The following is a 22896-nucleotide window of genomic DNA, read 5'->3' on the forward strand; positions in this document are numbered from 1 at the left end:
AATATGGCTGCAGCTGCAGAATGACTATCAAACCCGTGGAAGGAGATCGAGGGTACTGAAAAAAGAAGTGTACTTCAAAACCAGCGCTTGCGCACACCAAGAATGCCGCGTAGCTAAGTGTTTTTTTTTTACTCTTTTGGTATGCCCGTTTTTTTTCTCAACGAATGCTTTTCGCACTTGATTTTCATTGGACAAGAAATTCCCAGTCGGGAAGAGAGCGCCAATCATACTACACATCGCTGGATATGCGTTGAATAAAAATCAGGTTTTTTCATTGGGTTGAGTTACGTCATGCAGCTGCCCGCTGTGCTGTGAGGCTGGTATCTTTCTTCCCCTCTCTCTCCGCTCAATCTGTAACCACCAGCAACGGAGGCGGTGGGGGCACTGGACAAAAAAGCTTTTTATTTTATTTTTTAATTTTTTGTTTTACCACGCACAGTTGCGCTAGCTGTCACAGGCGTGCGCGCAAATGTAAATAAGACGCTTTCCGTGTCCCAGACTTTTGGTTTGGTTACGTATTTGACAAACCCAGTTATTCCTGTCCCATTTTTCCATTTTTAAAATCAATTCTCTATGTAGCTTGTAAGTTAGCCGATGATCAGTAAAGGTCGCTACATGGTCGCCTCGCATCAGAGCAGCCCGTAGCCTCGTAGGGGCTGGAGAAGCCTTTTCTTTCCTTCCTTTCTTTTCTCTCTCTTTCTTCATGAGAAGGCATCTTTATCACTACGTGCAGCCGTGCATTTGCAGATCGCATTGAATGCGTGTTGGAGGGCGCACAGGGAAAACACTGGGGTACAGCACCCAGGCAGCCAGCTAGCTGCCGCTCCACGGGCTCACAAGGGCGGCTTGGAGTTTAATTCTTTTTCAGGATTTCTGTTTTTCCTTTTTGTCCTTCTCCCTTTCACACATCCATAATGTTATCGTATGCGGCCAGCATGTTGGTGACTGCGCTGCTTTTCCTGGGATTTTCGCGCAGTTTGGAGGTGATCGCTCCCACCAGAGCAATTGATGGTAAGCAAAACTGATTTATCGGCCTTTTCTTCAACGTGTGCATTTGTTGCATTTACCGATTGGCGGACGCTGTTGTTGATTTTTTTGTTTCATTCGACCCAGTCTGTCAGTCTGCTGCGTGTATTTGATACCAGAAATGTGATGCATACCACTTGTTCGTGAAATGAATCTTCACCAACTACTTACGTACCTGCCAAAAAGCAGACCCGCCGAATAAAACGGATCTGTTACTGTAATCGCTGCAACTGGTTAATCTGTGTCCTGCGGTTATTTGCAAGTCGTCTATTTTGTCGTTTTGGGCGCTGATTGCTATTTTGACGCAGCACTACGCACAATATTCATCGTGTGTGTTTGATTGCGTTTAAATAAGTGGTTTTTGACAATGCACATGCAAACCCGGGCACCAGAGCGGCAATAATGTCACAAATATGTAAATCGAAAAGGTAATGGCGCGTTAGTTTGGCGAGGGGGGATTGATCGTCTGGATCGCGTCTGATTTTTATTCTACAAAGACCAAACGTGGTGATCGCATCGCTGCAAGCCTGATGTCTGTATTGCGTAGGTCGGATACTGAATGGGTAATATTATTTTTGTTTGCTGTGGCTTGTGTGCTGCTGTGTGATGGGACGGCCTGGCGGGTGATGGGGGCAGCCACCCCTGCATTTCCCCAGTGTGATCAGCTGTCCATTATATTTTATTTCCCCGTTTTTCGTATCCGGTGTGTCTTAGTTGCGCAGTTTAGGCTGCTGATTTGGCGGCGTATCTGCTGCGATGAGGGCGACGCCACCGCGGCGCTTTCTTGTCTATTGCCTGCTTCTCTGTCATGTCTTCGTCTTGTATAAACGCGTCCGCCCTTTAAGCTTTCTTTACCTCCCTCCCCCCATCGCCATCATCGGTGAATCAGACAGGGATGTGCTTTTTAATTCATTATTTTCTGCTGTAGCGTTTGAGCAGTGAGTCTGCATCCTTGTCGCGTAGCCCATGCCTCTCACGGCATGGCAAATCGTCGGCTTTCCAAAGCAGGCTCGGGACCAGCGGCAGGGGGGGGGCTTTTGGGAACCACGGATTGTCAGACTTAAATGGCTACCATTTGTTTGAGGGGCCCTGGACTGGGGGAGTATGGGTTGGGGGGTGGCTTTATTTACCGCGTCCGCTCAGGTGGCGATCACCCAGAATCCGGTTGATTTATTCATTTATTGTGATCTTTCCCTTGTTCGTCTGCAGTTATCACTAGATCGCCTTGTGGGCCATCGATGCCGTATATATATACAGTGCGCTCCTGCATGTAAAAGCCGGCCAGACACGAGGGTCTGATCCCCCCCCCCCTTTAGAATTCACGCGGAACTTCTGGAAACAATTAAGCAAGCGCCTCCCCGATGCATTTCGCAATGAAGAAGGGCGTGCGTGAGGGAGCAATGTCCCGCCCCCCAACCCCCCTTCGGCCTCTCTACCTGACCCCCCACCACCTACAGGAGACCCCAGCCCAAACACCTTCTGGAGAAATGGCTCAGTCCATCATGCATCTTCCACCCCATGGAAGACTATGTTCTAGTAAATCATACTCAGTCAGTCTCCTAAAATAATGTGTTTTGAATTGTTAAATCTCAGATGTTATTTGAACCTCACAGAAGTGGCTTCAGCTTTACTGTTGAACCCTTGATTTCGGTCATGAAGCATTGGATATTGATTGCCCAGACAGAGTTATGGCACCATGACATCAGAGAGCATAGTACATGTGGAAGTCAAGCTGACAAATAATCTGCATGAAATAAGCAAAGAGCCTGTTAATATTTTACTCTGGGCTCAAAATAAAATCTTAACTGGTCTCTGTAGTCCTTATAGAGATGCCTAACATGCCATGACCGATCCTTAAGTGGATCTGAAATGCTATAAATCAGATCATAATTTTGTATCTGAAAATCAAATAATGCATAATTTGTTTTTCGACTACCTGTTGGTTTGACTCGAAGCATACGTTCTGGAGCGGAATGCACTCTAGCCAGTTGACCAGCAGATAGCCAAATGCTAAAGGTCAGTGGTTCTTGAGAACGGACCTCATATGAACATGGGGAGAAAATAAGCAGGATGTATAGATGTTGTATCCACGACTCTCTTGGAGATTGGCAGCGTTTCTGCCGAGTGAATCACTGGAACTCCTGGTGAACCAAACATACTCGTGGTTCTGGGTCTTTTCAAATTGCATCTCTGGTTTTGTAGCTTACAGTTGTTTTGCAACAGCATTGATACTCCCTAGAAGAGCAGATATAGATAGATATAGATACACATTGTCTTTATCCCTGCAGGGCAATTTGGGCATTACAGCAACAAACAAAGACAAAGGGACAAAGGCTTTCACCATTGGGAACAAGGAATACATCTTAATTAAATTATGCAAAACTCAGAAATGTGGGTTACACCTGTTATCCTGCTCGTATTAACCTGAGAGGCCCTGAGTGACAGTCAAGCACTAATGGAACCTTTCTGGTTTCTGCAGGTTATTCACATCACGGTTATAAGTTGGTCTGTCTATGACAATGAGGAGTCCAAGCTGACCGTAGAAGGGCTCCACTGGCTGGCCAAGTTGTTTGCAGCTGGGGAGTCCTCTAGGACCCTGTTGGTGCATGCAAAGGACACGCCTGTGCTTTATACATGCATAATCAGTTGGCACGTATGCTGAGGCATGACGAATGGCCTTGTCCTTGACTGGAAGACAAGTTGATTGTTATGGTACAAATCCAGACTTTATAAATGTGGTGTTTCCGTTCAGAGGCCTATCTCGACTAGTTATCTGCTTTCTTAACACTTTCAAAGCAGTAACTGGCTTTAGTTGGGCTTGTTTCAAGTACTTCTAAAGTGTTAGTCAACAAATTTAGATTCTATGTTTAAACTCCAAGGGTCCAACAGTGCTTCAGTTGTTAGTCGTTTTTGTAGTTTCTGGCTGATGAGAGATGCTTGTTATTGCTACTCTGATGTGCTTTTTGAAGCTTCTGTTTGGTACTTGGTCAATTAATCCTTTAAATCACATGACCCACCACCTCCCCCAATTAAAGGCATATGTGCATTGCACAAAAAATATCTTGCACCCTGAAGAGGACAGGCAGTTCCTCTTCTCTAGAAGCACCTGTAACGGAAAAGGTGATAATGTTTCTCCATTCAGATGGAATGGGTCCAGGTTTGTAAGGATTGAAGAAACAAATATAATGTGTGATGTCTGCAGAAAGTCAGCCATAGCTCAAGGTGGCAGTATAACAAATTAATTACAGCGCTTGTGGCAGTGACAACCAGTGGAATGGGCACGATGTGTGAAACTATGGGATGAAAATACTAAAAAGAATCACAACTTTGAATCAGCCATGACTTTGAAAGGAACTGAGAATTCATTTTATTGCCAAACCCTGGTTTGATTGTTACCTGACGTACAAGAGCTCACTTGGTGTGATTATGCAGATGAGGCCAGCAACAGGTCCATGTGGGTGGAATGTCATTGTATTCTTACAGCTCCACTTCGTCTTACATGCAGCCTTTTTCAGATTTGTCATGGTTGCTGTTTTATTTTTTCATCCGTGGTTTGTCCTTCGGAGGCTCTCTTATGGTTGTGGGGGGGTGAGGGTTAAAGAACTTGCACAACTTAGAAGCGAGTAAGAAGTGGACCCCCGCCAACCCCACCAACTCTGTGTTCAACATCTGGATGGAGGAAAAGCCATTAATCCAGGAAGTATGCGCAGCTCTGGGGGAAGGGATGCGCTTGGCTCCAGATGGAATTTCCTAACTTTTACTGGGCTGACTGGATGTAGTTTATGCTGCTGGGCCAATAGAAGGGAAGGAGTCATACATCAGGGGCATCATGGTGTTTGTCTGGTGTTGGGGGAAACGCCACATCATCCCTCCAGTAACCCTGAAGGAAAATAGCATCCCGAGGCTAATGCATCTGTGTGTGAATGTTCTGGTGGCGGCGCAAAGGGATGAATAGTTTTGGGTGGGGAGCCCAGAGGACAGTAGGCTGAAGCCCAACTCTGTGGATTAGTTGAGGCAGCTGTTGGAATGTTGTTTCACAGTGAGGTCAAAGCTCCATAGTTTCGTCGTTACACAGTTTCTCTCAGCACTTTGTGTGTCCTGGTACTCTGGGCTCTGTCAGTCTTGCCGTACCACGGATACCTGCTGCTTCGTGGACATCTGTGGGGGAAATGTGAACATTCTCTTAGTTATAAACCCTACAGCTGGTTACCTTCTTAGCTGTGTGGTTCTCAGGGATGTAACTTGATTTTTGGGGTAGAGGATATACATTTTGTTTTGAGCGTTATAGAATTAGACGTTTAGAGATGTTTCTCTTCCTGTCTTTCCTTGGTATCGTTCTGCACTCTCTGCAAGCCCTTTACATTCACATCTGCCTTCTGATCTTATGGCCAAGTTGGGCAGCCAGAGAATGTTAAATTCACCTTCATGTTCCTCCGTCACTCGTTGAAGATTCTAGCAACTTAAATCTGCAAACGTGAAGCTCAAAGTCAAGCAGACTGTCAGTGGTCTTCGCTTTTAAATGTGGTTTAGGAGGTTTCATACATTGACCGTTTGTGGTGGCTTCTTTTGACGGTTTAATGGTTCCTGACATTAAAATTTGAAACTTGCAGGAGGGAAATGCATTTTATGAATAATTTCCTCCTTTTTATTTCCTTTGTGTTCAGTTGGAAGTCACTGGGGTTGGTCTGTGTCGTTATCCATCAAAATGTTTCCTCTTGGATTGGCATTCAAAGCTTGTAAAATTCCATAAGTGGCAGGCAGTAATCTGTAAACAACCTGGAGTGAGTCAGGGCTACATGCGAGAACACAATGTCAGTTTTTAAAAAGTTTCTTTCTATATATATCTTTTTTGTTTTGTGGCCAAAATTAGTCTTAAATGTAACATTCTGTGGAGTCAGCATTCAGGCTAACCTAAAGTTCCGATGCTTGCATTTGGCCGGTTTTGAAATCTCCTGACGTGCGATCTGCCTAATCCAGAAGCGGGGGCTGCCTGGACCCTAGGCTGGTTACTGCAGCACATACATGGCCTGTTTTTGGCCGGGCTGGTATCGCTGTGAATCATATGCTGGGCTTTCACATCTCATTAGGGCACGGCAATTAATTCCTTGGATCGCTGCTGGCTGTGTTCCTCAATTGGGGAGAACCTCATTCTCCCTCAGCCCTCAATTAGTGCAAACCCATAATTCTTTAGTATGGAGTATTTCAATGGCTCTTTCTATATTTACTCCGCAGACGCTCCGAGTTCCTGAATTGTACATGATTCAATGTTCTTGAGAAATCACTAGCAACGCTTGAACCTTGAAAATCTTGAGTCAGATTATGAAGTCTTAAAGTTGCCAGTGAAACAGTGTTGTACTACAGACAATGTTGATTTGCAATCCTTTAAACACTTTTTAAATTTCTTAAAATTTTCTTGTTGTAAATGTCCCTGTTTGATCATGCAATGGTCTTCGCTGGGAAGTCAAATGTTTCTTGGTCGTAGCGTCTCGTGACTTGGGAGTCAGCGTGCCGCTCTCGGGGGGGTCGTGCTGACGACGCACGTCGTCGTTGTTGCACAAGCGCACAAGTCCTCGGCTGTGATGTCCAGCCTGGTCCCTTAGCTGCTGGGTCATGGATCCAGGTCTTCTGAGGAGATTAGAAGAGAAACAGGAACAGTCTTTATGTTCTGCTGCTTGTTCTTCCCTTTTTCAGTTGACCCTCAGTTGGGTGCTGAATGAATGCCCAAGGCAGTCAGCGGATGCTATTGGCCTGTTCCTAACGAATTCCCTTCCCTTCACCCTAACCCTAACCCTACCGCCTAACCTTTTTCTTCATCCACTTTCTATGTACTTAGCATGAGCATTACTCTTTATGCCTCGGTGTCTGAAAACAGCCTTTAACGATTAAAGCTAGATAGCAGCGGTGGCTGAACCGCCAGGATTTATGTCACACTCTGTTTTGTCTCTCACTCCTCCACTTTCCACTTTTCCACTCAAGTGTTTCGCTGTGAATACGTCGCCGTGGAGATGAGAGCGGCCCTTATTCAATGACGTCGTCATGTTGGGAGCTGCTTAAGTAATTAAGGCTGGTTTGGAGTTGGCGTTTCAGGCGGGTGCTGCTTGGTTGGCTGGCCGCTTGCGGAAACGTAGGTGGGCTAGCGTGGTGACCCGAGTCATCGTGCGTCTTCCAGTGAACCAAGCTGGGGCCCCGAGGGAGGGGAGGTGTGGTAGCTAACGTCAGGGGGGTCAAGTTTTAGCAAACTCAAATGGTCTTGTCCAAAGAAGTACCTCATTGCCCTGAAATTGGAATGTCCAAAGGGGAATTTACTTAATGACTGTAGTCATTTTCATCCATCTCTGTCTTTTTTTAAAGTTGTTTGCAGAGGCTAGACTTTGTTTGACGGTTAAATAGGTGCCTTTCAGGGCCATTATGGTCTCTGACTGCAGCTGTGTCTGCGCAGATCCAGCATCAGCGGAGCGGTTATGTAATGAGGACAAGACGGGATATGTAATGAGGACTTCGGATAAACAATATTCCGTTCTTATGGTTGCCTCCTCCCCTCTTATCTTGCAGCCGGGATTCGTGACCCCCTGTGTGTGTCTGTCTCGAGGTTCGTTTTGCTGGCTCCATTCCGTAAGATTCGGCGGTTCAGTTAACTGATGCCGCCTGAGGTCTGAACTGGAATGTTCTTTAAGGCCGACCACGAAAAAGCTACTTCGAGATTCACGATCTTAAGATTCTCCACAGAGATTTTTACGTGGACCAGATATCCATCAGCAAAACAGTCTATTACAGAGACTCGATCACAAAGGAGTGAATGTCCCTATCAGAGTCTGAGGACAGTCATACTACCCCCACAACTGTCCAAAGGAAAATCCTGCAGGTTCAGTCACCCAAACATCTAAATGTGCACTACAGGATATCATCTGAACTAGTCAGTTCCTAGTTGATCTTTAACCATTCACTTCAATGTCATAATTATTTGACATTCAGAAGCGTCTTGTCACAATAGCAGGAATGGTTTCAAAGCATTATGAAGACATTTAGTGGTTTTGTTTCACTCAGCCATTACTAAACAATCAGAGCTGATTGGACCTATTTTTACGGGCCCAGCCCCGGCAGGTTCCGTCATGTTCGCCTTTCATAACTCAGCCTGCTTCCCTCCTACTGCCACTTTGATCTTTCTATGTTTGTATTTCTTGCCCCTCTGAAATATGAAGACGTCTGTGCTCATTAAAGCAGGGAAGTCTGTCTGACTCTGTGATTTTGAGTGAACAGGTCAATCGCAGTTTACTACACTTTCATAGATCATTCAGGTACTGAGACACACACAAGTAACTTTGTCCCCAATCAGTTTGTTCTCTACTTTAAGTCCACGGTCTGACCCAATGCTTAGTCGGCTCATGATAAGCTGACAGATTCTACTACTCTTTTACTACTGTGTGTTGGGTGAGGGTTTGGGCATACAGCCAACGACCTCCCCCCCATCATGATGGCTGTGTTTAACTGTTTACCCCCCCCCCCCCCCGAGTGTGTAACCATATCAGGTTACCACAGGTCAGCCTACCTTCCTTTTGTTGTGGTTGCATCTGAGGTGGGGGGGGGGGGGAGCAGTTAAGGGAATTCGGAAGCACTTGAGAAACCTTTCCAGCCCCCCCTATGTTAATACCTCACCCCCCCCGTTCTCTGACATTTACATGCAAGCACATGTGTCGTCCTGCATCCAGGGCTGCGGCCTGTAGACAGATCTTGCAAATGTTGGGTGTCTGCATCTGCAGGGGGTGTCAAGCCTAGAAGAATGGCCAAGAAACCCTGATTTCTGGGGTCAATAGCCAGCTGAGTTGTTCATTTTTATCGCTTTATTACTGTCTATTTATGCAGCTTATAGTTATATAATCAAGCTGTTCCCCCCCCCCCCCCCCACATCAATAGGTGGACAAAATTGTCCTGTGAAAGCAAGTTCTCCAAAGAGGCATTTGAAGGACCCTAAACATTTTCCTTCAGCCTCTCAGCAGCACAGCTCCATGGGCCTGTAAGCTGTCCAGCGCCAAGCCCCCATCCACGCCAGCAGACTAAACTTGACCCGGTTCCACTGCGCGGCTTAATGGCCCTCTCTATTTCACCCGTCGTGGGGAGGCTGAATTGTAGCAGAACCCAAACACACGTGGCGCGTCCAGAGCGCACCGCGCTCACTGAGTCGGCGCCCCCGCAGGTGTGCAGGGCTCGGGTGCGAGGCAGGACATGCGTCCTGCCAGCTCCGCTTTTTTGCGCTTGGATGGCGACGGCGGCTTCCGCTCGGTGCCGCGGCGACACGGGCCTGCCGTTGGCCGACAGAACAGGAGATGCTTGTTTGAGGGTTTTTTTCCCCCTTTCTTGGCTACTTCTCGGGGGGGGGGGGGCGGTTAGGGGAGGGACGCAATACAAATGGTGGACGGCCCAAATGCCCTGCCAGAGCCCCCTTCTGCTCCAGGTTTTTTCCGGATCGTTACCAAGGTGATTTCCTGGATGTTAACTCCAAAATTGTTGGGGGGGGGGGGGGGGGGCGTAAAATGAATTTTTCTATATATATATTAATTTGTAATTTTAAAGAGTTTTTAAAGTGATGCTTTGGTGTCCAGTGTGCTGTGCTGCACTGCCGAGGGATTTTTATTCGGACCAAGCGTGACAGCATGTGGACCCCAGCATGTGGACCCCAGCATGTGGACCCCAGCATGTGGACCCCAGCATGTGGACCCCAGCATGTGGACCCCAGCATGTGGACCCCAGCATGTGGACCCCAGCATGTGGACCCCTCGTAACCCTGAGAGACTAATCCCACTGCAGGCTCTGCTTTTCCTTGGGATGAGGTGCTACAGCGCGATGATGTATCGGGCGAATTTGCCGGCTTCTCTGAAGAGCCTTAATGCTCTCTGGATGGGCTGACACAAACAGCAACCTCTTTCCTGGTCATGGTCTGATTTTTAAGTCCCTCCTTTTGTTGTTAAGGGCAGCAGCTGGTCTCTTCTGATTGGCTTGACCAGTGAGAGTGGCCTTCTGTGACCGAAGCTGCGTCCTGTGGCTCGGTGCAGCTCCAAGCGAAAGTGTGTCACCTGCCGCTTTCAGTGGGAGTGGCCCAGAGTCGCGGATGCCTCATTAGACATGCTTGCTCTAGCAAAAGCTCAGCCCACCATCAGAAATTTACTCGATATGAAGTTTGTGGCGAAGATTACAGCTCTTGATAGGCACCAGAGTGAAGTCATGTGACTTCTGAGGAGTCGGTGTTGGTCAGAGGGGAACAGTTCAGCCTTTCTGGAAATGCACACAAGCTGAACGTTCTGCCTCATGTAAGGCCCATAAATGGGGGTAAATCATTAAATCAGTGCTGGAGCATAGTTCATACAATTATCCAGATAACAGTGCAGTCGCCCTGGCGGGTTATTTTTAACAATACTGCCTAACCTTACTGAAGTGATTCAAGCAACTTGAGGATGACAGTTCTGCCGAGTCTGTTCAGTGGTTTAAAATGTGTCAGACTGAAACACGAGTGTCTTTACCCTCCTGCCAAGGCGAATAGGGAAGCTTGATGAGTGGAAAAATAACCTAAAATAGTAATTAGACCTTCACCTGTTCTGCTTTGTTCCTTTTTGATCTGCAGAAGCTCCCCTATGTCCATCTCTCCTCCGACTCCCTGGACAGAACTGGATTGATGTACTCAGTTGGACTTCTGAACATCCTTAATCAGAATTCCCTTCTTAATTAACACACAGTAATTATTGGGTAATGACTTTTTTTAAATGCCACTGTGAGTGTGTGCAGAGAGCAGTACCAGTCAGTTTTAATGGAGGCAGGCAGGACGTTCCCAGTGATTTGGTGGCATGGTGGGCTGTACCCAGAGACCTGGGGGGGTGAAAGGACTCCAGCCCTCTGACCTGGGTGGACATTTGAACTCGCCTGGTTGGGTGTTTTTTGATTTGAGGCTGGGGTGTGTGCCTGTTCTCTTCAGCGTACAGAGAGCTTTGCTGGTCTGCGCGGTCAGCAGTGGGGGGTAAATGACCCAAATGGTCGCCGCCGCAGCGTTTAGCACGTGGCTAAGCTGAATAAACAAGGTGCCACTGTGGGCGGTCCTTTGATGGCAAGTGTGAGATTCCCCATGCTGCGCCTGCTTGTGGTGTGGGGGTGGGGGGCATCTGCACCCTGCATCCTGGCTGTGTGCCGCACCTCCCGCCTGTCTAAGCGACCCCCCCCCCCCACTCAAAAAAATAAACTGCGTTTGCTTAGCATATGCCCTCATTCAGGGTGACTCATTGTACTCAGAAGTACAGTCATACTCAGAAGTACTGAGTACTCAGAAGTACTGCCATACAGTCTCCTGGTGCAGATGTACACCTGCATGATGCACCTCCCTAGCTTGGGGGGAGGGGGGCTAATCTGTTCAGGGAACAGCCCCGGGACCTTTCGGCAGGTCCGCCCTCAGTGTGTGCATCTAGAAATCCACACTCGCGTTCAACCACGGGTGTGATGTGGGGGGAGACGAATCCAAGGGCCCCTGAATGATGGGGCCCTAAAATATTTGGAACATAACTGGATTGGTCTGGTATGCTTTCATGGGGCCCGACACTCTGTGATCAACTCAAAGGCGGCTTCTCGTGCCACGGTGCTTAGTTATTATACAGACCCCCGGTTATGCGTTTGCATTACAGGGGAGGGTGTGGGGCGTCTCCCTCTGACCCTGCTAAAAGGGTTAGTATTGTAACATCGCAGAGACGAGGACACGATACCATGAGCTGCGATGTCATTCGGACTAAAATCACTGCCATTGAATGTGCATGATGCCATTCAGACTGTATACAGCTGCCATTGAATGTGCATGATGCCATTCAGACTGTATACAGCTGCCATTGAATGTGCATGATACCATTCAGACTGTATACAGCTGCCATTGAATGCACTTAAGCCTTCAATGTAACCAAGACGTTTTGTGACATAATGGTGAAATTTGTCATAAAATGGAGGGCTCATTCTTTGAAGGGAAAAACGAAAATGGAGAAATTTCCTTCGACTGCCAACCACTTAATTTTTTCCATCTTTGTTTTCCAGCAGGCACGCTAAGTGATCAGGTTTATCATGGCCGGACACTTAGTCTCCTTGACATTAAGATGGTGTCAGTAGCGCAGCGGGAATGAAGCCAACGTCCGCAGTGGTCCATGAAACCCCAGCTCCTCGTCCAGGACTTAATTCAGCAATGATGCTTTTAGAACTTTTGCGTTACTGTTGCTAAGTTAGCATACGCTGCCAAAAGTAAGAGGGGAAAAATAACCTCCATAAGGATAAAATAATGAGGCATTCTGGTTCCCAGGTCTCTCTTTTCTCCGCTGCCAGTGAATGTGTCACGGACATCGGGACACGCTGACCTGAATCATGTGCTCCTGAGGTCATCACTGGGCGACTCGGGTTTTGAAAAGCCCCCTGTGTGGCCGTGGCACTTTGGCTGTCCACCGCGATGCCGGATACAGGTCTCAGCTCTTTGCTCATGTAATGCCTTAAAATAATCCAGGGCCAAGTGCGTAAGTATTTTTACAAACGAAACAGAACTTGTCTCTGCTCCGCTCTGGCTTGGCACAGTTCACTGAAATATCATCATTACTTTGATGAACGGGGGCCCTCGGGCCCTCGGCGCTTCTGCTTCCACGTCGCACTGGCGGAGGGACGTGGATGAGCAGGCGGGTGCTTCTTGACTGACAGACACTTGTCATGTGACGTTAGCCGTCACTGGGACATGACAGGCCGCCTCACCTCCGCCCAAATCCCCGCGCCGAGAATAGCCGTGATGGCTTCCGGCTTCCTCACTTCTGTTATCTAGGATTCTGACCGAATCGGTACCTTGGCGGTTTTTGGGAGTCGGTCGCCGTGACTCGGGAGCGCCGCTGTGCTCTTGCCGCTCTGCAGCAGGTGCCGGCCCGGTCTTGCGGTTGGAGGCCCCCCTCCTGCCCAGTGGGCGGCCATGATGCTGTGCTAACTGGGATATGCTTCACCATTCAAGGTCTGCAGTCTGTTCGCAGGTGACACTGGGTAATGACCCGCCCTCACAGCCTGAAGCCTGCATCCGTCTCTGGATGCCTTAACCTTTAATCACTTTTACAGGCTGGGAATAGAAATGTAAACGTTCATCAGCTTGGATGAAGAAACAAAATGGCACATGCTGTAGTCCGCCCTCCAGGAATTACATTGGTAAACATTTGATAGTATACATTCATATACATTCTTCCCTATGCTGAAGATGGCCTCCAGTGCACTTCTGCGATGTTACTTTAGGGTATAAGCTAGTCTTTCACACACACACGCTTTCTCCAGCTCAGTGGGCATGTGAGCAAATGGGGAGGTCATCAAGTTGTGTGTATTGTGCTCCATTCAACTGAATCACATCCAGGCCCTTCAACTGGCCAGTAATATCGGTGGCCTGCTAGGTCCGCAGGCCGAGGGTCTTTCTCGCGGAGCAGTGACACCGTACGTCCAGGAAATGACCATTTCATGAGGGCGTCTTCTTCCCCAAGGGTTTGCATTAGCATAAATACTAAAATGTGTCCATCTGTGAGACAGCTTGGATGTTGTATTTTCTCTGAAGTAGGTTCAGATCCCAGTGGGTTGAGATGATTTTTTTCAAATAAAAAAAATAAACAATTAAATATATATATTTAAATTAAAATATGTAATTTATTTTTTTTTTGAGTACACATGCTGGTTAAGTTAACAGAACTTCGCCCACATAGGCAGCCGTTGGTCCCTTGAGCCTCCCCTCCCTTCCCCTTTTTGGCGGGAAGCTGTAGTGTTTGTGGGCGCATTAATGCCAGGCTTGGATTGATCTCATCACAGAGGAGATGTGCTTTTTATCCGTGTTCGTCCATAGCTTTCAGCTTCTGTGGCCATTTAAAATACTGTATGACTGCTCTGATGGTTCTGTCAAACTGTCCTGGAGCTTGGAAAACAAAGGTTGAGTCTTCTTTAGAGGTAAGGGGCTTGTAGAAACTCGAAATGCCCTCATTAATGAAGCCTGCTCTGGGCTTTGGGAGACAAAGCCCGCTTGTGGACCTGCTTTGACCCCTTGCCTGTTTCTCCATACCACTATGAGGTTGGAAAATTCCAACTTGGCCAGTGAATGAGGCACACTGGTTGTTTGTGTGCCTTTCTGTAGCTTCCTCGCTCTGTTAAGAGCAGCGGTCTGGAATAAAGTTGGGTTAGGGTTCGTTAACGGCCGTAGATGTCCGTCAGCTAAATCCATCCAGTCCGGAAATGGTTGCGACAGCTTTTCCCGATTTGGTTTTTGTCAGAGTTTGAATTTGTCACCCACAGTTGGTCCATCAATACAGGGTAGTCCCAGACGTTCATCATTGGTGGTTAAGTACGTGAGAAGATTCGCTCTGATGTTGGACAACCAGCACCTTCATGGGTCTTGGCGACGGAATAGCCCTCGTTTTTCAGAGGGCAGAGGACGGATTTGTTTGGTGGCAGGAGTGAAATGCCCTTAACATTTGTATGCTACCTTTGAGTTGAGAAGGTTCATTCATATCTGCTCATAGATGAGATCATAGACAAATTTCAGCTCTCATTGAGATGGGGGCCCCCCAGCCTCGGAGGCATGCGGCTTGTTTGTTTAACCCAGCCTTTGGTAATAAGCCTAAATTCTGATGGCCCGTTCCGTATTTTGCAAGCTGGCCCTCTTCCAGATTTCACAGAACAAGAACTTTCACTTGCGCCGAGATTTGGATTAGCCAACGCTTCCTCAGAAGCACGTTGAGACCTGAATTCATAAATTCACAACGTTTAATCACTGACTAATTGTTGATTCTTTGGCATGATATACTGAAACTGACCCATCTTGATGTAGTGGACAGTAACAGTCCAGAGTAAAGTTAGTTAACCAGCTGGGATGAGTTTATTAAAGTACAGACACAGACACACACACACACAGACACACACACACACACACACGGTAGTAGTGATGGCAGAATATATATGACTTTGTCTGAAGGTCCACTGTTTAAACTCCATGTTAGCAACTGGAGTTAAAAGAAATCATCACTCGATGTTCTGGGGTCTTCCGAGGGTCTTGGATGTCTTCTGAGGGAGCTGACGTCTCTCCTCATCCAAGATCTGAGTTTGGCGGCAAGTGCAAAGCGGTCTTGGGTTCCTGAACCCCTGATCGTCTTTTGATTGTCAACCAAGAGCGTGATGCTGTACATCTAAATTGTGTGTGTATATTATCATCTTAAATTTAAAAAAAATTTGTCTTAACATGTAGCATCGGTGGCAGCACCCAGAGGTCTGTTGCATGTGTACAATGATTTTCTGTTCCATTTTAGCTCCGAAGACGTGCAGCCCCAAGCAGTTTGTGTGTAAGGACCAGGTGACCTGCATCTCCAAAGGGTGGCGCTGTGACGGCGAGAAGGACTGTCCCGACGGCTCCGACGAGGCCCTCGACATCTGTGAGTCTTGCACGCGAGTGTGAAACTTAGCATGTTCGTTTGTGGGTGGGGGTGGGGGTGGGGGTGGGGGTGGGGGTGGGGAGACGGGCGCAGTCTCTTCCAGCTGTTTTGCCGTCTGATCGCTTACCGCGTTCCTGGCGTGTCTGGCCTTCGCTAAGATGGCCGCCGTCTGTTGGACACTGTCTGCTTTCTTTTTTCCTTCCTCCCTGCTCTGAGCCTCGTCCCTGAACCAAACATTCCCACCGGCTGGCGGCGAGGCTGTGACCAGGCCGGAGGTTTGCTTTGCTTGTGGCCGGTGCAAATGAGTTCATTTCAGAAGGAAAACGAGGCTTCTGTGTAAACGAGCCGCTAAAAATAAGGTTATGGAAATGCCTTTACATTAACTTCCTTTGGTTTTGGCGAGTTTTCATCCACCTCAGTCGGCTGGTAAAGGCGTGTTGGCGTTTGGGGGCGTTTTCCAACACAGCAGCACTGTGTCCAGTCAGAGCAGGGAGGTGTGTGTGTGTGTTTGTATATATATGTGTGTATGAATGAAATTATTTAGAAAACACCCCCTAACTCTGCCGCTTTCCTTTACAGCATGTAAAGGAACCTGACAGTAGTAAAAGGATAAATACTTTGTATTATGAAACTACTATAAAAATGGCTGGACTTGTTTAATCCGAAACTCAAATACATAATAAGAGCAGGATTGTAATAAAAAGGGCTAAAGCTAAAGTCCCTTTTGCTTAGTATATGATCCATTCCGTGAGCCTGTACTGTGCACATATAATATTAATAAAATACAAGTTAATAATAAGTAATTGTGCAACGTTCTATATTTCAGAAACTATTTACTTAAGTTTTTTTTTTTTCCCTTTGCGGCTGTTGCAGTCGAGCGGTTTTCTGATTATGTAAAAATCTTTTCTCCTCCCAGAAACAGATGTATTTTTGATAGCAGGGGTGAGGTTCACAGATTGTGGCCTTTGCCTGGGACACTTAGCTTACATGCACGCCAAGAAAATCGAATTATTGTGTTACTCCGACTAAAACCGGAGTTGTACAGTACAGGTAAACATGTTAGTCTGCCTGAAATTGAATTTCTCAAAGTTGTGCCAAGACACCCAGATAATGCGATTGGGAGTCGATTTATTCCTGCATGTAAACGTTCATTCGGATTGGCCTAGGCGCCCCGCGCATGCTGCAGTCCCAGCCCCCCCACCTGGAAGTACAGGACAAGCCAGTACACAGCAGAAGCTTGGAACAAAGCAGAGGGCGTACAGTGCTGTAAAGATGGCCACTGCACCGCTCGGCTAAAGGGCGCTTTTACACTGCACCGCTCGGCTAAAGGGCGCTTTTACACTGCACCGCTCGGCTAAAGGGCGCCTTTACACTGCACCGCTCGGCTAAAGGGCGCCTTTACACTGCACCGCTCGGCTAAAGGGCGCCTTTACACTGCACCGCTCGGCTAAAGGGCGCTTTTACACTGCACCGCTCGGCTAAAGGGCGCTTTTACACTGCACCGCTCGGCTAAAGGGCGCTTTTACACTGCACCGCTCGGCTAAAGGGCGCTTTTACACTGCACCGCTCGGCTAAAGGGCGCTTTTACACTGCACCGCTCGGCTAAAGGGCGCTTTTACACTGCACCGCTCGGCTAAAGGGCGCTTTTACACTGCACCGCTCGGCTAAAGGGCGCCTTTACACTGCACCGCTCGGCTAAAGGGCGCCTTTACACTGCACCGCTCGGCTAAAGGGCGCCTTTACACTGCACCGCTCGGCTAAAGGGCGCCTTTACACTGCACCGCTCGGCTAAAGGGCGCCTTTACACTGCACCGCTCGGCTAAAGGGCGCCTTTACACTGCACCGCTCGGCTAAAGGGCGCCTTTACACTGCACCGCTCGGCTAAAGGGCGCCTTTACACTGCACCGCTCGGCTAAAGGGCGCCTTTACACTGCACCGCTCGGCTAAAGGGCGCCTTTACACTGCACCGCTCGGCTAAAGGGCGCCTTTACACTGCACCGCTCGGCTAAAGGGCGCCTTTACACTGCACCGCTCGGCTAAAGGGCGCCTTTACACTGCACCGCTCGGGTAAAGGGCGCCTTTACACTGCACCGCTCGGCTAAAGGGCGCCTTTACACTGCACCGCTCGGCTAAAGGGAGCCTTTACACTGCACCGCTCGGCTAAAGGGCGCCTTTACACTGCACCGCTCGGCTAAAGGGCGCCTTTACACTGCACCGCTCGGCTAAAGGGCGCTTTTACACTGCACCGCTCGGCTAAAGGGCGCTTTTACACTGCACCGCTCGGCTAAAGGGCGCTTTTACACTGCACCGCTCGGCTAAAGGGCGCTTTTACACTGCACCGCTCGGCTAAAGGGCGCTTTTACACTGCACCGCTCGGCTAAAGGGCGCTTTTACACTGCACCGCTCGGCTAAAGGGCGCTTTTACACTGCACCGCTCGGCTAAAGGGCGCTTTTACACTGCACCGCTCGGCTAAAGGGCGCCTTTACACTGCACCGCTCGGCTAAAGGGCGCTTTTACACTGCACCGCTCGGCTAAAGGGCGCCTTTACACTGCACCGCTCGGCTAAAGGGCGCCTTTACACTGCACCGCTCGGCTAAAGGGCGCCTTTACACTGCACCGCTCGGCTAAAGGGCGCCTTTACACTGCACCGCTCGGCTAAAGGGCGCCTTTACACTGCACCGCTCGGCTAAAGGGCGCCTTTACACTGCACCGCTCGGCTAAAGGGCGCCTTTACACTGCACCGCTCGGCTAAAGGGCGCCTTTACACTGCACCGCTCGGCTAAAGGGAGCCTTTACACTGCACCGCTCGGCTAAAGGGCGCCTTTACACTGCACCGCTCGGCTAAAGGGCGCCTTTACACTGCACCGCTCGGCTAAAGGGCGCCTTTACACTGCACCGCTCGGCTAAAGGGCGCCTTTACACTGCACCGCTCGGCTAAAGGGCGCCTTTACACTGCACCGCTCGGCTAAAGGGCGCCTTTACACTGCACCGCTCGGCTAAAGGGCGCCTTTACACTGCACCGCTCGGCTAAAGGGCGCCTTTACACTGCACCGCTCGGCTAAAGGGCGCCTTTACACTGCAACCGCTCGGCTAAAGGGAGCCTTTACACTGCACCGCTCGGCTAAAGGGCGCCTTTACACTGCACCGCTCGGCTAAAGGGCGCCTTTACACTGCACCGCTCGGCTAAAGGGCGCCTTTACACTGCACCGCTCGGCTAAAGGGCGCTTTTACACTGCACCGCTCGGCTAAAGGGCGCTTTTACACTGCACCGCTCGGCTAAAGGGCGCTTTTACACTGCACCGCTCGGCTAAAGGGCGCTTTTACACTGCACCGCTCGGCTAAAGGGCGCTTTTACACTGCACCGCTCGGCTAAAGGGCGCTTTTACACTGCACCGCTCGGCTAAAGGGCGCTTTTACACTGCACCGCTCGGCTAAAGGGCGCCTTTACACTGCACCGCTCGGCTAAAGGGCGCTTTTACACTGCACCGCTCGGCTAAAGGGCGCCTTTACACTGCACCGCTCGGCTAAAGGGCGCCTTTACACTGCACCGCTCGGCTAAAGGGCGCCTTTACACTGCACCGCTCGGCTAAAGGGCGCCTTTACACTGCACCGCTCGGCTAAAGGGCGCCTTTACACTGCACCGCTCGGCTAAAGGGCGCCTTTACACTGCACCGCTCGGCTAAAGGGCGCCTTTACACTGCACCGCTCGGCTAAAGGGCGCCTTTACACTGCACCGCTCGGCTAAAGGGAGCCTTTACACTGCACCGCTCGGCTAAAGGGCGCCTTTACACTGCACCGCTCGGCTAAAGGGCGCCTTTACACTGCACCGCTCGGCTAAAGGGCGCCTTTACACTGCACCGCTCGGCTAAAGGGCGCTTTTACACTGCACCGCTCGGCTAAAGGGCGCTTTTACACTGCACCGCTCGGCTAAAGGGCGCTTTTACACTGCACCGCTCGGCTAAAGGGCGCTTTTACACTGCACCGCTCGGCTAAAGGGCGCTTTTACACTGCACCGCTCGGCTAAAGGGCGCTTTTACACTGCACCTCTCGGCTAAAGGGCGCTTTTACACTGCACCAGCAGCCGTACTTCTGCTACTTCCAGAAAATACCGAATTTCAAGGCGCTGGTTTTCTACTGGCATATAAACTGGTACCGGCACCGAATGACATCACAACCCAAGGCTTTGTTTTGTACCAGATTCAAAAAATGTCTATAGTTTGACTGGATGAGCTGCGATATTAATCCCAACATCGCATGTTAGGCGCATTCAATTCTTGCATCACTGGTCAGCTAGATTAATATCAGGCTTTTTCTTGCTTTCAGTTTGGTCCGAATATTGTAGCGCAGGGAGTTTTAAGTCTCACTAAAACATTTTTGCTCTGTCATGGGGGAAGAAACTTAGCAGGTTTTGCAATTTTAATGATTATTCCCTTTTAAGATAATTTAGTGTATGTTTAAAAATCAGTTTACCTTCGATGCATTTTCATGAGTGTTGCATTGTTTCTCTGACACAATCATAATCAAGTTCATCCTTGCAGTTTAACTCTTAGACGGATTCGTGAGAAATTTGTTAAACTCCTTTTTTGTTTCATACATCCCCCAATATTTATTACAGCTAAATCAGATTGCAATATTTGAAATAAATCCAGTACTGTCCTGTCACAGTGTATTATACGAAATACTTTATTAATGCTGTCCTGACCTTGTATCTGTTCTTCCGACCAAATCGCAATTGAAACTTGTCACTTCATTTGTCCACGACCCCATTATTGTTAATTTAATTATATTTTTTTACGTCTGACTTAATACGTCAACCGGAAAAAGCCCAATACTAACAAGCTGAAAGGAGCCTCATCCCCAGCTGTCGTAGTGGAATCAGACAGCAGTCCGATTAAACGGCATAGACCAGCTATAACCGTAGCTCGACTTAGCTGTGTATGTAAACGTACCCATTGTGGGACATTCTGTGATGGGGTCAGTAGCTGTCTATGGACCCCCCCCCCACATACACTCAATGTGGGTGACCTTACTGAATCCCAGACATTTTGTGAGGCATCAGTCGTGTCACCGTGTGAAATCAACAGGCTTCCCCAGATATTAGGAGTAATGGAACACCTGCATCTCCCGGTTTTGTGGGGGTGTTACCTACCTTTATCCTTTGACATGAAGAAAGCATGTAATTATGTTTGATATGACAGGAACGATGTAGGGATTAGCTAATTATTCTTAAAGATGGCAGGAATCACAGCATTATTGTTATCTGTGAAGGCTGTGTTCCACTTGCCGACATTATCACCCATTTTCAGCGGCTGAATTCCAGCCTCATAAATCCTCATCCTTTACATGATGTCATGTTGATTTGAGCCGGAGCTGTAGCCAGGCGCCGTCGGACGCCGTTATCCGTGTTTCCGTGTTTCCGTGCCCTGCCCGCCATGGTGTTCCTCCTGAAATGCGTTCCTGTTTCCCATCACCCTTAGTCTGTCGTGGTTGATTATGAACACAAACTGCCACTTGATATTCATAGGTCTCTAACGAAGCCTTTGCTGAACCCATGAATGAAATTGAATCTAAAACCTTATAAATAGGAGAAAGAAGTTCTGTGCTTGTGGCCTTTTATCCCCTGTACCCAGTGTGCTGTTAAAACAGAACTTAATTTGTTTTTATGCCACTGTAAAAGCATTCAGTTAAGGCAAACAAAGCAGTGCTTCATTACCAGGGGATGTCTCACAAGCGTGTTAGTGTATTTAATGGCCTGCCTGGTCATGCATTTTACGCAATTTATCTTCTGTGTGCTGTCAGCGATATTTATCCTGGAGCCCGAAGAAGATTTGTTTTAAAGTCTCGCTTCTCTGTGCAAACGTCCTGCTGAAGAGCCGGGGTCTTCCCCTGGGAGAGCAGCGCTTGGGAGCTCAGTTTTCTGAACTTGTTTGTCAGGTGTGGCCTAGTCAGAGCAGGGAGTGAACTGAAAGGGAGGCTAACTTCGAGTCTAGACGGGGGGTTGGGGTTGGGGGGGGGGGGGGGGGTGGCGGGTTTGTGACAGTCTGGAAGATATTAAGAGGCTCACCCCGAGGAGAGGATACGTGTGCTGAATTTCACGACTGCTTCATCCATTTAAAGGGCACTCCTGCTGTTAGGCACTTAGTCCATCTTCCTCCTTCAGAAAAACAGTGGCGAGAGCGGCTGTGCCGAGCCGACCCGGTGCGCCGATGCAGCCAAACAGCTCGATTCATCACAACTCTCCTTTAACTGTCGGCAGGAGAAACTCAATCGCGAGGACAGTGCGGAGGAATGCATGAGAATTGGAGTCGGTCCTAACTGTGGACAGGGAACTGGATAAAAGTCTAATGTATCCATAAATTCAACCCCCCCTCCAAGACAAGGGGGGGGCAGGGAAACTATCAAAAGCCAGTATGTCTTGGCAAATGGGTAGCGAGTCTCGGAAAGGCCTGCGACAGCGGCAACATTCAGGAAGCACAGGCATTTATTCGTGTTTGGAGATTGTGAAATTTCTGTTGCAATTGTCAGCACTAGGAAACACAAATAAGCTTTGATGCTCGTTATAGCTGGTTAGGCTTCCTGTAAAACTTGCTGTAATGATGTACTTTGAGCCAGGGGGGGTGGAGGCGTGCAGCCGAAAAGGGGTTGGGGGGGGGGGGGGGGGGGCTGGGTTTTCTACTCCGTGTGTAATTTTGGAAATGACCACGAAGTTAGGATGTCTGGCCTTAGTGAAACAAAACAGGCCTTTAGCATTGTTGGCTATTTTAGGACTGGTTCTGGCCGGAAATCAGCAGCTTTTCCAAATGACCCAGCTCATGCGTGGTTCTGCTCCTCCGGGCCTCGGACTTCAGCGGCTGACACATGGCACCCTTTATTTAAAATGTTGTTTTTAACACTTCCTGATTTCCAGCTTTTACTTCGGTATAGCCGGTTATTTCTCTTGGGGTAGAAAGCCCTTTCTTAGGGGTATGATGCTAAGGCCCACCCAGAACCTAACACAGCTTCCTTCTTTTTACTCAATTCTTTGTTTTTATTAGTCATACTTACATATTTTAGTAAAACTGAAGGACTAAGATATGAAAAGTAAAAGTAAGTCCTCCATTTAAAAGCTGTAAGCTTTAAGCTGGAAGTTCATCCTAACTCCTCTGCTCTGGGTTGGAGTGCAATTTGACAAAATGAATGAGGTTTTTGGTTGTTTCTGTGAGGGCGGCGCAGGGCGTGGCCATGGGGCAGGAGACCCCTCTCTTGCTGAGGTTCCAGGAGCACCGTTCTCTACCAGAACCCGTCCAAACTTTTGGTTTTTGGAGCTCTCGCTGCTTCCAGCTCTGCACGGAACTTGTTTACTACTTTCTAAGTAGATCAGCAGATCAATGGTAAAAACATTCCCACCTTGGAATGTGGACATGGAAAAAGAGCCCAACTGTTCTTCCCTTA

At 48.5% G+C, this 22896-nt stretch overlaps 1 long non-coding RNA gene across 1 annotated transcript in view; it reads left to right on the forward strand.

Moving 5' to 3' along the window:
* Positions 1-310: 310 nt before the first annotated feature.
* Positions 311-22896, forward strand: part of LOC125723592 (uncharacterized) — a 34694-nt gene continuing 12108 nt past the window's right edge. Inside the window, exons 1-2 of the long non-coding RNA XR_007386938.1 lie at positions 311-1011; positions 15342-15464. This is a non-coding gene — a long non-coding RNA (uncharacterized LOC125723592). The remainder of the gene's footprint in view (positions 1012-15341; positions 15465-22896) is intronic.

This window comes from Brienomyrus brachyistius, unplaced genomic scaffold (genome assembly GCF_023856365.1).
Source record: "Brienomyrus brachyistius isolate T26 unplaced genomic scaffold, BBRACH_0.4 scaffold50, whole genome shotgun sequence".
Classification (NCBI taxonomy): domain Eukaryota; kingdom Metazoa; phylum Chordata; class Actinopteri; order Osteoglossiformes; family Mormyridae; genus Brienomyrus; species Brienomyrus brachyistius.